Raw genomic sequence first — 11,595 nt, 5'->3', positions numbered from 1 at the left:
TCACAGATTAGAACGAGTTAGACACCTCTTTGATCTGAAAATAATATGATTGGCACAGGTAACAGCCGCAGTATTTAAAAGTATAGCTACGTCATACCATAGGTCAGGATTTTGTCCTCTTTTAAAAGAGGGGCGAAAGATACCAAAGGGACATCTAAACTCATAAGTCGAAAATAAACTGACAACGGCTGAGGTTCCTCGGGAAATGAATGTTATATGTTACATCTTCGAAGAGCCGAAGAGAGTAATTAGAAGAATCGCTTTCGCGTTTCATTTGTTTTTTACGTTAAAAATGCACTCATGCAAATTTTTGCTTGAAACTGTTTGTTTACATATTTTCTGACTATCTTTTTGAAAGATCTGTTGCAAACCAATATTTCCAATGCACCTTCATTTACTCAAATAGTTTGCCATTTTATTGTCTGAACTTGCAGCTTTTTATATTTCTGTCGGCCAGTCGCATTTACTTGTTGATAAAACCGCCGAACAATTTGTCGTTCAGCGTCAATCAATTATTTTCTGTCATATTTTTTTACACGATTTCTTAAGTTTTCCTCGAATCACAGATCCAAAACTGGTATGGTTAGTTTATTTCTTTTGCGTTTTATTTCGTTTTCATGTAAAAAAAACTCCCAAGACAGTTGATTTTGCTAAAATGGATTTACAAGTTTTTGTTTTTCCATATTTTCTGACGTTTTGCATTAATTGTCTGAAAATGCATGTTTCCATATTTTCTGGCGATTAGTCTGAACTACATGTTGATAAAAGCGCTGAACAGTTTGTCATTCCGTTTCTGTCAAGTTTTTCTTGAGTGCAGAATAAAAAACTGGAATGTATGTTTAATTGCTTTTGCGTTTTATTTGTTTTTTCGTTAAAATAAAACTCATAAGACAGTTAATTTTGCTAAAATAGGTTTACAAAATTTTTTTTTTAAATTCTTGTTTACATATTGTTGTCGTTCAATCGAGGGATCTGTCGTTTAAAAAAAATATATAAGCTACAACCTCCAATGCAGGCTTAACTATTTTTCTCATTTAAAGTTTGAAAATGCAGCATAACATATTTTCTGGTGGTCAGTCGGAAATACCTGTTCATAAAAGCGCTGAAAAATATGTCGTTCCAACTCAGTCAATTATTTTCGGTCAATTTTTTACACCATTTCCTAAGTTTTTCTCAAATTGCATATTAAAAACTGGTATAGTATGTTTATTTGCGTTTGCGTTTATTTGTTTTTTTACGTTGAAATAAAACTCACAAGTCACTTAATTTTGCTTGTACATTGTTTAGCCATTGATCAGCAAAAATAACGGCATTGTGAATAATTCTTTAAAATGTTGATCTTAAAGTTTTGAATTGCAATACAACTTACATCAGCTCTTCAACGTTTGTGTTGGGCTTGAACAAAAATGAAAAGACATTAATTGTTAAAATGCGCATCTGGTGCAATAACATTGGTATTGTTAATGTTATAACTACCACTAGGTCAATACGTCTGCTGGTGGACTGTTGGTCTCTTATGATATCTTCAGCCAAGTAGACAGTGGTTCTGTACCTTTTGAAAATACAGATATTGTAATATTTGCTGAATTTAATGTTATTAAATCCCGAAATCAATTAGAATTAAGGAAATATTTCTCTCATGCAGAGCTCTTTTTTATTCTTTGTCCGGGTTCGGCTTTACTGTTAGTCGTTGTTGGTTTAATCAGCTCTTCGACGTTTGTGTTATACTTTGGATTGTTATATATGTTGGCCTTGTGCACCACTTACCGTTAATGTGATTATACATTATTTTCTGTACCGGTTGGTTACATTTTAATCAGTAACTTATAGATCGGTCATCATTCGTGTTGTTAATTTTTACGTTACACTGACTGTAATACAATGGTTCCTCGATACCGTTGTACAGGTAAGTACGTTTGATGTAGCCTTACATTTTATCTTACTGTGGTGATTTTGTATAGCATACTTTTAACCACAATCCCGTCCTCTTTTCCTCGATTGTAACATCACCAAACAGTATCACGACAGGTGCCACTGGTTGAACAGGATCTGCGTACCTTTCAAGGGCTACCGAGCTCACCACAGTTTTTTGTTGGTTTCTCTTGGCTTAGACTTGATTTTTGGTTAAGTGTTTTATGAACTTGTTTGCCTTTTTTATTCCTCATGATTACGTCCGTCCAAATATAAAATAATTATCTTATGTGACCTAGACAAAAAAGATCCAATGTAAGTGTACTACTCAAAATAACCTTAAATATTACCTTTTATACATATCAAAAACAGTCTTAGATACATTATTTTTTTATTAGTTGTTATTGGCTTTATGGTGGTTGATAATTACTTACATCCACTTCATTTGGACTTTGGTGGATAGTTGTCTCCTTGGCAATCATACCACTGCTCCTTATTTTCATAGTTTATTTGATGTTGCCTTAGATTTCATCTTAATTTGCTATTTCAAAAAAAAAGCCAGTACATTTGAAAAAACCCACCACAACTGAAATTGTCTGCTGTGTATAACTCATTAATATAAATGGATGATGATTGCATGAAGAAAATACCATACCTAATACAAATTTCTAAAGTAATTTTTCCCGTATTTTCATATATAACTTTTCATAATATACAATTCACAAGGCAGCTAAACTGCTGTCACAATATATTGTTTGAAACTGTCTGTTCGATGATTTCACGGTTTTGATTACGCTGAAATGAAATGATGGCATTGTGATGCTATCTTGTTGATAGCTACACCAAAGTCCGTTGGTGTAAACGCTGAAGTGCGATGCATTACATTAATCATATTTTATTTAAAGTTTTTCATGTTCCTTTGTCAACGTTGAAGTCAATTTGTTGTAAGAAGCAGCTTTTTATGTTTTAAGATAATCTTCGAGTAGATGCAGAGGAATTAAATAGGACGATTTACCATTTACCATCAAACTATAACAGTTGACAAACATAATATCTAATATATTCTTGTTTATATTATAGTTCGTTTCTGTGTGTGTTACATTTTAATGTTGTGTTTCTGTTGTGTCGTATTTCTCCTCTTATATTTGATGTGTTTCCCTCAGTTCTAGTTTGTAACCCGGATTTGTTTTTTTCTCAATCGATTTATGAATTTCGAACAGCGGTATACTACTGTTGCCTTTATTTTCAAATGTTTTAAACACCGTTGAAAGAGATGTTCATTATAAGATGAATGAAACTATTGTATTAGCAAGATACTTACATGCACAGGAGACATTGGCATTGTTTAATTACTAAGAGAGTTGTAATCCAAAGATCAAAAATACAGAATTTCTTAGCCCATCAACCAAAAGAAAAATTTCAGGTTGCGAATGGATGCAGTTGCGGACTTTACAAGAAAATGAGTAAAGTGCGAGTCAGCTGATCCAAAACTGGACACCTTTCCAACGGGATCAAAGCTGATCCATGATGCATTCAGAAGCACATTCAAATTCTACAATGTACGATGAACACGCGGGTTTCTAACCCTTTTAAGACGCCAGAAGGTAATTACTTTCTCATCATCTTCACGACAAATTTTATGTTGTTCCAGCAAAAAAATGTCTCACTAACGAATTGGAATTCACAGCAAAACTTCGAATATCACATATACCCATCACATATAAACCATTCACAAAAGTCAGATTTAAGCAATCATAAATCCGTTCTTCTCTCCTTTGGTAATAACAGAACAAATAATGATGAAAATCTCCCGATTTTATACTAGATTCCTAATTATAAACTTCACACAAACCTATAAAGAACGAATATTAGCAATGAGGTATATTCAAACAGCGGTGTCAATCAGATTTGGATTCTTAAAATATTAAAGGCCTACTACAAAATCTGTAATCATAATCTTTAAATTTTGTGGTTAAAGCAAAACTGTGGATTTTTCTACGCTTTGCAATACTATTTTCAAAGCTCAATCGAAAGTTTGAATACATTATCTCATTAAAAAGAGCATTAACTTCAAAAAGGGAAATCGTAGATATGCATTTGTTGTTTTAGGTCATGGTACAATTTTACATTGTAAAGAACTGCGCTGATTCAAATATCAGATACATCAAAGATGATATCATCCAAATGCTGGACTTTTTGATCGACAACATAATTCTTGCGTTAGTGGATTGCAATTTCAACCGTTAGTCGGTGTTCCCATGGGTACTTATGGAGCACCCCTGCTGCCAGATTCGTTTTTGTAATCATATGCAACAGTTCATACAAAACATTCCCAAAGTTACACAATAGTATCTTGCAAAGGAGATGCAAAAGATACCAAAGCGACATTCAAATTCATAAGTCGAAAAAAATGACAACGCAATGGCAAAAAACTAAAAAGACCAAAAGACTATCAGCAGTATACGAAATACAGCACAGAAAACTAAAGACTGAGAAACTATATCTCCAAGTTGATACTATATTCCAGGACTTGTATTTCCTATCATGATTTCCTTGAAGGAGGGTTGGAGTTCCAAGTGGTAAAGTTGAAATCGTCTTTTCGTAAAAGTTTACAGACGCCATCACGAGTTGGTTGACCGTTATGGAATATTCGTTTCACAGATGACAACAGATATGTTCCAATTGTCGTAACTTCAATCTCGTCTCCTTTTCCCCCGAATGTGACCTACCGAATTAGACTGATCATCGGGTTGGTACTATCATGAGCAACACGACAGGCGCCACATGTATAAGGGAATCTTCTTACTCTTCCGGAACACCTGAGATCACCCCAGATTTTTGAGGAGGTTCTTGTTGCTCAGTCTTTGGTTTTCTATGTTGTGTTGTGTTTTGTCTTTGTTGACATAGTTGTTTATTTTATAGTGATTTAGATTATAACACAATGTGGACTGCTGGTTACCAATTTTTGACACTTTTACCTGTTATGTCTGTTTGTTTTGCTCGCACACTGTTGTCAATTTGATAGAGTTTTATGCGACTGTCATACAAATGAGAGGTTTAGCTAGCTATAAAACCAGGTTGAATCTGCAACTTTCTAAATAAGCAATGCCTGTACCAAGTCAGGAATATGACAATTGTTTTCCATTCGTTTGATGTGTCTGAGCTTTAAATATTGCAATTTGATAAGCAACTTTCCGTTTTGAACATTTCTTGGAGTTCGGTATTTTGGTTATTTCATTTTTCCTCTGTATTTGTATTCTCTTCCATTGTAATTCCCTAAAACTTTGCTAAGAATTATAAACATATTTTTTAGTTTCATGCAGTTTCATATATATTGTCTTACTGGTTTTGTCTTCTTGACAATGGTCTGAAAGTTCAAGCTGATATAATTTCTAACCGTGAATTGGAAATAACTATTGTTTAAAGATATGAATCATATTTCCTTCAGATTTTGACAATATATTTAACGATTTAACGAACTATCCTCAACTTATGATAGCGAAAAACTAGTATCGAGTTTAACGTTGCATTTATGTTTTATTTGGTTTTTTGTTTTACGTAAAAAGCATAAAAGGTAAGCATATACTTGTTGTTTTACATTAAAAAAAAAAAGAATACAGTGTTTTCTAAAGACATGCTTCTTTAGTTTATGATTCCTAGCATCTGATCGTACATTTCTTGATTTATTTTGAAATACTCACTATAACCTTTTTTTGTCGACTCTTGTTCCCTGTTAGAACATAATTAATGTATATTGCCAAAACAAAATACCATGCCTGAAACAAATGTTCAAAATGTAAGAGAAATATTTCTTTTATTTAAAGTTGTTATTCACACATGTTTCATCATTTCATTTGAGTTTACGACTTTCTGTCAATTAAATCAAACTTCAAGATTGCATAGTTTCTAACAGTTAATTTAAATAGCTTTTTGAAAAAATCACTGCACTATTTTTCGTTAAGATCTGATCAATATATTTCACGATTTAAATGACTTTTTTGGAATTTCAGAAAAGCTGTAACGAACGTTCAATTTTCTTTTGAATTTAATAGGTTTATTATGGGAACTCTATGCGACTGTCATACAAGTGAGATGTTTAGATAGCTATAAAACCAGGTTTAATCCACCATTTACTGCATAAGGAAATGTCTGTACCAAGTCAGGAATATGACAGTTGTTTTTCGATTCGTTTGATGTGTTTGATGTATTTGAGAGTTTGATTTTGCCATTGTTTTGATAAAGGACTTTCTGTTTTGAATTTTCCTTGGAGTTCGGTGTTTTTGTTATTTTACTTTTTAATCACAATGATAGCCTGATTGCTTAATTAGAAGTAGTAGTTTATCGCATTTCAAATCTCCTAAATCCATCATTTGTACTAGTATACAAATACAGGTAAAACAAAGTAGTAATCGTATGAACTTCAAATGTCTTAAATACCTGTTTATAAAAATGTGGAACCAATTTTCAGTCAGAGAGGTTCGTTATGTTCAATATTTTCCGAGACCTTACTGAAACTCCGGACTAAAAAGTGGTATGCAATTAACTTGCTGTTAGTGTGTTATATGTATCGTACCTGTTTTTTTTTTTGGTTGTGTTTGCCTTAATTTATGCAAATTCTTTTTTAAATAACATAGACTGTACACTTGGCAAGACTCACCATAACTGATATTTACCGTTTTTTTCTCTGTAAAATATAAATGAATTTAAATTGTCGAAGAAACAACCATATATTAAACAAATGTCCAAAATGTATTTTTGTTTTCATAAAGCTTTTTCAAAATTTGAATCCACACCCAACAATGCACTTTTATATGCACGATTGATTTTATAGTGTAGTGTCTGAAACTACAAGTTTACATTTTATTCTGACGGTTAATGGAAATAACTTATTACTTAAAGCGTTGAACAGTTGTACGTTCACATTTCGTTAATATGTTTAACAGTTTAAGGAGGTATGTTTCAATTTCAAATAACACAATGTATGTACAATTTAACATTACTTTTCCGTTGAGTGTTTTTCACGTAGATATCTTTATTTTACTTTTCAACTATGTTTCTCAAATATTCACAATGCAGTTCTACTTGCTAAATTAGAGGCAACATTAATTTACCGATATTCAAATCTGAAGGCAATATCTAAGGGAAGTTTATATTCATTCACCGATATTCTGATACTTTGTAATGCATGTTGATAAAAGTGCGGTCCAATTCTTCGTTTAGAATTGGTCAATCTATAACAAAAAAAATGTCCGTGACTTTCCTACAATTCCAGATAAAAAAAACTCATATGTATTTAACGTTGCTTGCATGTGTTTTCTGTATTCTCTTCTATTGCAATTGCCTAAAACTTGGCTAAGAATTATAACCATGTTTTTTAGTTTCATGCAGTTTCGTGTATATGTGGTTACTGGTTATGTCTTATTGATAATGGTCTGAAAATTCAAGCTTATATAATATCTAACCGTGGATTAGAAATAACTATTGTTTAAAGATATGAAGCATCTTTCCTTTAGAGTTTGAAATATTTTTAAAGATTTAAAGAACTTACCTGAATTGACGATAGCGAAAAACTGGAATCGAGTTAAACGTTGCATTTATGTTTAACTTTCACGTTTTTTTCACGTAAAAATCAAAAAGCATATGCATATACTTGTTGTTTTAAAAAACAAAAAAGTGATTTCTAAAGACATGTTACTTTAGTTAATGCTTCCTAACATCTGATCTTAAATTTCTTTGCTTATTTTGAAATACTCACTATAACCTTTTTTGTCGACTCTTGTTCCCTGTTAAAAAATAATTAATGTTAATTACCAAAATAAAATATACCATGTCTGAAACAAATTTGCAAAATGTAAGAGAATTATTTCTTTTTACTATTTAAAAAAAAACTTGTTATCCACACATGACAACACAGTTTGGTTTTTTTGTTCATTTGAGATTACGATTTACTGTCTTAAACTAAAGAATTGCATATTTTCTAACAGTTAATTTAAAGAACTTTTTGATAAAATCACTTCACTATTTTCGTTTCAATCTGGTCAATATATTTCATGATTTAAATGACTTTTGGGGAATTTCAGAAAAGCTGTAATGAAACATTCAATTTGCTTTTGAATTTAAGAGGTTTATTATGGGAACTCTATGCGACGGTCATACAAGTGATATGTTTAGCTAGCTATAAAACCAGGTTTAATCCACCATTTACTACATAAGGAACTGCCTGTTCCAAGTCAGGAATATGGCAGTTGTTTTCCATCCGTTTGATGTGTTTGTTCTTTTGATTTTGCCATTTAATAAGGGATTTTCCGTTTTGAATATTCCTTGGAGTACGGTTGTTCAGTAATTTTACTTTTCACGTTGACATCTTTTTTTTTCTTTTAAAACATTGAAATCCTTTAATCACAATGATGTTCTGATCGCTTAATTAGAAGCAACATTAGTTTATCGCAATTCAAATCTCATAAATCCATCATGAGTATAAAAATACAGGAATAAAAAAAGTAGTAATCGTATGAACTTCAAATATCTTAAATACCTGTTTAAAACAATGTGGAACCAATTTGGAGTCAGAGATGTTCGTTATTTTCGATAATTTCTGAGACCTTCCTTAACCTCCAGACCAAAATGTTGTAAGCAATTAGCTTGCCTTTAGTGTACGGTATCATATATGGTTATTTTTTCTTGTGTTTGCCATAAGTTTTGCAATTGGATATTTCAATACAAACTTTCGAAATGCAGGCTAGTATAATTGATGCCTACTAAAATCTGATCTTAAAATGTTTTTTTTTTAATAAGATAGACTCAACACTTGGTTAGACTCACCTGAATTTTTTTTTACCGCTCTTTTTCTCTGTAAAGTATAAATAAATTTAAATTGTCAAAAAAAATACCATATATCAAACAAATGTTCAAAATGTATTTTTGTTTTCATGAAGCTTTTTAAAAATTGTAATCCACACTTAACAATGCACTTTTATATGCACGATTGATTTTATAGTGTAGTGTCTGAAACTACAAGTTTACATTTTTTTCTGACGGTTAAAGGAAATAACTTATCACTAAGAACGTTGTAAACCATTTTACGTTCAGATTTCGAAAAATATGTTTAACAATTTAAGGAGGTATCTTTCAATTTTGAAAAACACAATGTATGTACAATTTAACATTGCTTTTCAGCTAAGTGTTTTTCACGTAGATATCTTCATTTTACTTTTCAACTATTTTCAAATATTCACATGCAGTTATATTTGCTAAATTAGAGGCAACAGTAATTTACCGATCTTCAAATCTAATACATATATTAAGGAGATAAATCAGAGTAAAAAAACAATAACTAAGGGAATGGCATGAACTCAAAAAGAGCGAAACTGGCGGCTGCGTCCACAAGGTAAGCACCTATTGATATGCATGCATTATCAGCCATGCAAAACTTTAATCAGTAAAAATGTCCTAATCTGGAATATGACACACAATCGGTAAATTTGCCAAATAGACAACTATTCTGATATCTAAATATCTAAGACCGCGAAAACTGTTCGCTCGAAACCTTTTTACAATTTTCTGTTTACATATTTCCTTACAGTTAATTGGACATTTAGGCAAAAGTAGTTTACCAATATTCAAATACTTTGACATATCTGTTTACAAAAATGCCGAATTTTTTTAATTTTTTTCAGAATTGATCAATATTTTTGACAATTCTCGGGACTTTCTTTAATTTTGGATAAAAAAAAACTGGTATGGAATTATTACTGCTTCAGTGGATTATTTGTGACTGACTTTCTTAACATTTCTTTATATTTCAATTAAGCTTTTAAAAATTCTTGACTCACAATGCAGTTATATATGCTCTTGTGTTTGTAATTTATCTGATGAAACTTCAAGCTTCAATAATTTCTGACGGTCAATTTGAAATACCTGTTTGTGAAAGAGCTGAAGAATTTTTTGCTTCAGATTTTGTCAAATGGTTCAAAGATGTCTATCACTTTCGTCAAAATGAGAAAAAAAGAAATATGTATCGAGTTTAACATTGCTTTTGCATTTGATTTAGCTTTTAAATTTCCGAGAAAGACAAACATAAACCTGTCGTTTACAAGAAAAATTAATACGGTGCTTTCAAAATACAGGCTAGTAAATCTTTTTCTTCCTAACATCTGAACTTAAATCGCTCTGTTCAGGTAAGATAGCCTATGCACTTGAAAGCTGTCACCATAATCATTATACGCTGACTTGTTCTTATCTGGCGACTATGAATGCTTGTAAATTGTCAACTAAACGGGAACTTGGTGGCCGAGTGGTCTAAGTAGTTCAACAACTGTACCACTAGTCTTTCAAGACGGAGATTGTGAGACGGGACCCCGCACGTGGCAGGTGCGTTCAACTCCAACCTTAAATGGCTATGGTTGCTACTTTTTCATTCCGAAAATTCAAGTTTACAAATCTTCTTATTGTCAATTGAAAAACTTGTTTTTAAAATGGCTGAACAATTATTCATGCAGCGTTGGACAATAGTTTCAACAAAACTTAACATAAAAATTGAAGATTGCAATTAAACATTCCTTTAGAGTTGATTGTTTGATACGTATATATCTTCCGTTTTTGCGTTTTTCATTTAGAACTATTTCATTTCCCGTTTTTCACAATGTAGCTTTTGACTGTCATAGATCCATTCATTCACAAATCAGGGCAAAAAAACAAAAACTGAGGAAATCGCATGAACTCTAAAGGCAGCAATACTGGTTGCGTGGTTTGGGAAAGCACATTCTTCTATGCATTAATCTGTCAATTAGAAATGCATGTTTGTAAACACGCTGGACTATTTTTCTTTCATATTTTGTCAATATTTTTTGAAGATTTCTGACACTTTTCTCAATGTTAGATATAAAGAAACGGGCATTGAATTAAATCTTGTTTTGCGTTTTTTTTTTGTTTATTTACGTAAAAATCTTCCAAAAAATCTGTTAGCATATACGTGTCTTTGTAAATACATGTATGGTGTTTTATTAATGTTGCCTTGTATATTTGATGCTTCTTGACATCTGATCTGAAATTGCTTTGTCTAAATGAGATAGACTGTTCATTAACACAGACTCGACACAATCTTTTAATCGCCTCTTTTAAAACTGTTTGATATAAAACAAAATCTCAATTATCAAAGAAAATACCATATCTGAAACAAAATTTCATATCTATTTTATATTTGTTTTCATAATCTTTCAAAATCACTGTAATCAACACCCAACAATGGTGTTTTATTTCCTCCATGGATGTTATAATGTATTGTCTGGAACTTGAAGTTTACAAATTTTCCGACTATCAAGTAAACAACATGTAAATAAAAGTGTGGAACCATTTTGTTTTTCAGATTTGGTTAATATTTCGACAATTTTAATTGCTATTCTTTACTTTCAGATTACAACTATTTCTTTATACCCTAATGTTTTTTACCTAAAAATCTTTTTTTTATTTTCATTTTGCTTTTTAAATATTTTACTCCATTATTTTCAATGCAGTTCTGCTTGTATGATAAGGATAAACAATAGTTTACAGATATTCAAATCTCATAAATCCATTAAGGTGATACAAATCAGGGTTAACAACAATAGCGGAGGGAATCGCAAGAACTTCAAATGGATACCGTGTGCGTCGACAGGGTAATCGGAATTATGACACAATCGGTATATT

At 31.5% G+C, this 11,595-nt stretch overlaps 1 long non-coding RNA gene across 3 annotated transcripts; it reads right to left on the bottom strand.

Moving 5' to 3' along the window:
* Positions 1-899: 899 nt before the first annotated feature.
* Positions 900-7,696, bottom strand: LOC127727126 (uncharacterized). Of its 3 annotated transcripts, XR_007993787.1 has the most exons (5): positions 7,667-7,696; positions 6,569-6,595; positions 5,613-5,687; positions 3,233-3,763; positions 900-2,206 (listed from the first exon to the last, which is right to left on the bottom strand). It is a non-coding gene; the product is annotated as an uncharacterized LOC127727126 (long non-coding RNA). The 3 variants fall into 3 exon arrangements; XR_007993785.1 differs by lacking the exon at positions 7,667-7,696 and having other exon boundaries at positions 6,569-6,696; XR_007993786.1 differs by lacking the exon at positions 7,667-7,696 and having other exon boundaries at positions 900-1,552; positions 6,569-6,696.
* Positions 7,697-11,595: the final 3,899 nt, after the last annotated feature.

The sequence above is a fragment of the Mytilus californianus genome, unplaced genomic scaffold (genome assembly GCF_021869535.1).
Source record: "Mytilus californianus isolate M0D057914Y unplaced genomic scaffold, xbMytCali1.0.p SCAF_1, whole genome shotgun sequence".
NCBI classification, from domain to species: Eukaryota; Metazoa; Mollusca; class Bivalvia; order Mytilida; family Mytilidae; genus Mytilus; species Mytilus californianus.
This window is presented reverse-complemented; position numbering and strand designations above follow the sequence as displayed.